The sequence below is a fragment of the Pan paniscus genome, chromosome 21, assembly GCF_029289425.2.
Source record: "Pan paniscus chromosome 21, NHGRI_mPanPan1-v2.0_pri, whole genome shotgun sequence".
Lineage (NCBI taxonomy): Eukaryota > Metazoa > Chordata > Mammalia > Primates > Hominidae > Pan > Pan paniscus.
This window is the reverse complement of record NC_073270.2, coordinates 64,533,843-64,538,717: the sequence shown is the minus strand read 5'-3', so window position 1 is coordinate 64,538,717 and position 4,875 is coordinate 64,533,843. Positions and strand designations below refer to the sequence as shown.

Here is a 4,875-nt window from a genome sequence, read left to right as displayed (position 1 = left end):
TTTTGCCTAGAGTGGTTTCCGTGGTAGCTTGGAAAGCCAGAAATGAATGAGGAGAGAGGTGAGATTAAAGGGAGGCTGTTAGCAGAAGTGAAAATTAAACAACTCAGCCAAAATCAAAGCCTGGTTGCACCTTGCCTGGACGAATGGGGAGATTAATTGCCCCCCTCCGGAGCCCCTGCCAAGTGCTGGGAATTTGCAAGAGTTTATCTATTTTGATCCTAACTCTTTAGATGCAACCCTGAAGCTTAAGGGTTGTAGCTCCATTTTCCAGAGGAGAATACTGAGGCTCAGAGAGGTGCGATGACCTGTCCAAGGTCACACAGAGAAGGAATGATGGGGCTGGAATGGGACCCCATCTTGGGGTCAACACTGGGCTATTGGAACATCTCATCTCACCAGGTCACCCTTGAGGAAAAGGAGGCATGTGGAGAGGGCCCCACCCACCCCGAGCAGACAGAGAGAAGGTGGTGACAGCAGGTACAGTGGGGTAAGTGGGGACGGACACCACCTTCACTCCATTTGGGTGGGTGGTCCCAGACCTCAGTTTTAGAGCAAAGAGGAATTCAATAGCAAATGGGAGGAGTCCCTAGTAACCACAGTCTAAGCATGTGGGGAGCAAATGTGGCTGGCCAAGAATCTCTGATGCAAGAAATTGGCGTTACGATAGTCAAGAGTGGCTAAGATTGGCATTCCCGGAGGCCTAGCATCCCCCCACAATGACCCATGCATTTTCAGCATTATGATCACTTTACTTGTACACTGAATTCCTGCTCTGGCCCCACTAAGAAGCACCCTTCTCAGACGAGGACCCTGAGGTCCAGAAGGCTCATGCTGCTCAGCCACAGTCAATGGAGAGAGGCAGGATGGGGCTTTGTCCCTTATAGCTCATTCTCATGAGAAATGTGCAGACCATGGGGCCGTCTGCCCTGCAGCCTAGTTGGGCTGAGCTCTGGAAGGTGAGGGAAGGGCTGACCTCACTTATCAAGGAAGAACTAAATTGTGCTCAATAGACACTGTTCAGAAGGCAGGGAAGAGCAGGAATCTATTTTTTTAAAGAAGTCACACAAGAAGATGAACAAGAAGGCTTTGTGGTGTCCACGTGAATAAATGCTCTGCTCTCCATGGAGTCACCTCGGGCAGACCTCCATGATTCATTTCCTGGGAGCGCTGGAGCACTGGGATTTTGTTGTAAGACATCTTATTTAAAGAAGTGCCAGGCTCTGTTGGTGACCACTCCACTCCAGACCTTGCCCCAAAAAGCTTATGGAAAACGATGCGCCAGCCATCCAAATCCTCAAACAGAAGTCCTATTTAGGCCTCATCTCCTAATTTACTGAGAAGATGTATAGGAGGGCTCTGTGTAGCCACAGGAGGCTGGTCAGAACAGAGAATCTCTATGAACTTCATGAAAGAGACTGAAGAGTCCAACAGCATCTGCATAGGAATAGGGGCAGCGCTTGGACCGTCTGGGGCGCTGAACAGACTGTGCTGTTCATCTCAAATAATTAGTCTCTTGCAAGTGCCCCGAGTCAAGCACGAAGGGCATACTTATGCCTAAATATGATCTAATAAGGTAATCCTTTTAATTTCGATGTCATATAATCAATAGGGAAAATACAGCATATTTATAACTGACAATTAAGCTTTCACTGCATTCCCCCCGCTTCATTCATCAAAAACACCCTCTATAACCCCCATCCCCAAATCTGAGTCATTCTCACTCTATCAATCTAGTCTTCATGGGTGTAGGGGAAGAATCCATAGCATGGCTATGGCATTTTTTTTTAAAGCCCACTAAGGATTATTTTAAAATCCACACATCATGCAGTAAGATGGATTTCAGCATTAAGCGGCCTCATCATGAAGAGCTGGCAGCCTAGCTGGGCGATGTCCTTGAGAGGGTGTGTTGGGTACGCATTGTGTTATAAAGTAATATAATCAAGCCAAGTAAATGAACTCATTATGATTGGCTTTTTATTCCCCACTTGTCAGGAGTCATAACTGTATGAAACATTCTCCACCTCGATCAATTGGAAAATCAATACCTTGGTATTTGTGGAAAGCATCTCTTATAGGAAGAAATGAAAAGAAATATTTGGGAAACATTCAGGAAATTAGCCCATCTGACAGTCCCTGTTTTAAAGCAGTCACTCTTCTTTGTAGGAGCTGGTGCTGAAACATGCTCTTTCTTTTGGAAGGGGGCAGGCTGGCTGGGATGGTAAATGGTTTTGATCATCCAAACCACAGTTTTCTTGAAGCGTTGATGATGGTGAGTCCAGGTGAATATTTCATTCGCTTGCCTCATGGGTGGCCCTGGCGAAACGAGGCTTCCATCCTGGGTAGCGATGGTTTGGGCTTGCTTGGCTTGGTGGAACCAGTTTGCCATCTTGGCCCTCAGGACTCTGGGGGTGACAGTGAGTAGGCATCAGATATTACACTGGCTTTGGAATCAGCTGCCAGAGCCCCTCACTGGCATGATCGTTGACATCATCGCTCCAGCACTTCTTGATGACGGGCTGATGAACACTTTGCAGTATTTCATCAACTATAGATTTTAAAAGCTTGGCCTCGAGGTGATGTTCCTGCATAGGCCCCGCTTCCTGGATTGTTGATTGCTTTTTTTTAAAAAAATATGGAAAACAGGCCTGGCACAGTGGCTTACGCCTGTAATCCCAGCACTTTGGGAGGCTGAGGTGGGTGGATCACCAGGTCAGGAGTTCAAGACCAGCCTGACCAACATGGTGAAACCCTGTCTCTACTGAAAATAGAAAAAGAAAAAAAAAAACAAAAACAAAACATAGCCGGGCATGGCAGCGTGTGCCTGCAATCCCAGCTACTCAAGAGGCTAAGGCAGGAGAAATGCTTGAACCTGGGAAACGGAGGTTGCAGTGAGCTGAGATCGCGCCATTGCACTCCAGCCTGGGTGACACAGCGAGACTCCATCTCGAATATATATATATATATATATATATATATATGTATATGTGTGTGTGTATATATATATGTATATATATGGAAAATATCAAACATGTGCACAGTAGAGAGAATAGTACCATAAACCCCCATGTATCCCTCACCATCCTCAATAGTTGACCCCCTCTGTCTCCCCTGCCCATGAGTTATTTTGGAGAAAATGCTAAACACCACGAATATTTCTGTGTATATCTCTAAAAGATGTGGGCTCTTCAAAAGACATAAACAATACCATTATCACAACGAATTATCAATTCCTCAGTATCAAATATCAAATCTGTGTCCAGGTTTTCTTGAATGGCTAATACCTTTAAAAGAAAATGTGTTCAATTCAGGATCCAAATCCAGTCTATGTTTTGTAAGTGGTTACTTGGTTGATATATCTTGTAAGTCTTAATCTACAGATACTCTCTCTATCCCTGCAATTTACCGGTTGAAGGAATCTGATCAGATGCTGTAGAATTTTTCATAGTCTACATTCTGCTGATTGCATCCCCATGGTTTCACTTAAAATGGCAATATTCAAGTTCTAGTGTGTCTTCTTTATTTATTGCCTGAAAGACTTCTATAAAGAGAAACTTCCCCTCATTAACTATCCAATTTCCCTGATACACAGTTCTTATGTTTTTTTTTTTAAAAAAGCAAGATAAATGCTTGATTTTTCCCCTTTATTTACCAGTTTTTGGAATAGTGAGTTAGTTCCCTAGCATCCTTCCAAGATGCCCAGTGAGCTTTCAATGTTTCCGTTCCTGGCAGCCATCCCACTGATGCCCGAATGGCCCTGTCTTTGACCAGTGGGAGTGCCTTGCCTTCACTGCCCGGGATCTCTTTAATGGGCTCTGCCCTTGACTTTTTTTTTCTGTTTAAATCTCAGACCCACTGAGAGCCCCTCGGGCCAGGATCCACCGCAGAGCATGACCCTGTCTCCTTATCATCGTGCGGTTGACAGATTCTGCTTTCTTTTCTCTCTCGACAGACCTTAACAAATTAGTCTTGTTATTTATCCAATTTCTTAATACCCCAAAGGGTTGTAATGAATTTCTGGCAGTGGGGGTGCATTATAAAAGCAAAAAAAAGCACAAATTAAAAAACCCAACTCCCCACCCTCCCCAAATCCCAACAGTCTTCCTGCCCCAGGGCCTGAGATTGCTATTCTGTCCTGTGGCATTTACTCACTGATGTTCATGGACATTGTCTTGCACCTTTTTTTTTTTTTTGAGACAGAGTCTCACTCTGTCGCCCAGGCTGGAGTGCAGTGGTGTGATCTCAGCTCACTGCAACCTCTCCCTCCCGGGTTCAAGTGATTCTCCTGCCTCAGCCTCCTGAGTAGCTGGGATTACAGGTGCCCACCACCACACCTGGCTCATTTTTTGTATTTTTACAAAAATACAAGATGGTTTCACCATCTTGGCCAGGAAGGTCTTGAACTCCTGACCTTGTTATCCACCCGTCTCAGCCTCCCAAAGTGCTGGGATTACAGGTGTGAGCCACTGCACCCAGCCTGTCTTGCATCTTTCAGCCTGTGTTTCCGCTGTGCCTCGGGGCTGCCCTCAATGCCACAGGGCAGCACATGGATTTCTACTCCGCATCCATGTCATCTGGTTGATTTACTTGCTGAATCTTCTGTGGAGAAAAGCAGTTGCTGAGGTCTGGCCAGATACTGTGGTTTTCTTGTCAGTCTCAGGATCTTTTAGCATTTTCCATTCCTGGGGCTGCCTCCTGCTTTCTGCAAAGGTAAGCCCAGCAATCTACGTGTCCACCTGACTCTTCAGGGGAAATGCTGAGTTTTGGCAAATACTGACTTTGCCCTAGACATGCTGGGTATCTTTGGGCAGGGGAGCTAGGGTTCCTGTGCCTCAGTTTCTTTTTAAAGGAGAATGGTTGCATTGAGGAAGAGGACCT

At 45.6% G+C, this 4,875-nt stretch overlaps 1 long non-coding RNA gene across 1 annotated transcript; it reads right to left on the bottom strand.

Moving 5' to 3' along the window:
* Positions 1-1,957: 1,957 nt before the first annotated feature.
* On the bottom strand, positions 1,958-3,632 carry LOC130541045 (uncharacterized). The gene is made up of 2 exons (XR_008955087.2): positions 3,282-3,632; positions 1,958-2,402 (listed from the first exon to the last, which is right to left on the bottom strand). It is a non-coding gene; the product is annotated as an uncharacterized LOC130541045 (long non-coding RNA).
* Between the last annotated feature and the right edge of the window lie 1,243 nt (positions 3,633-4,875).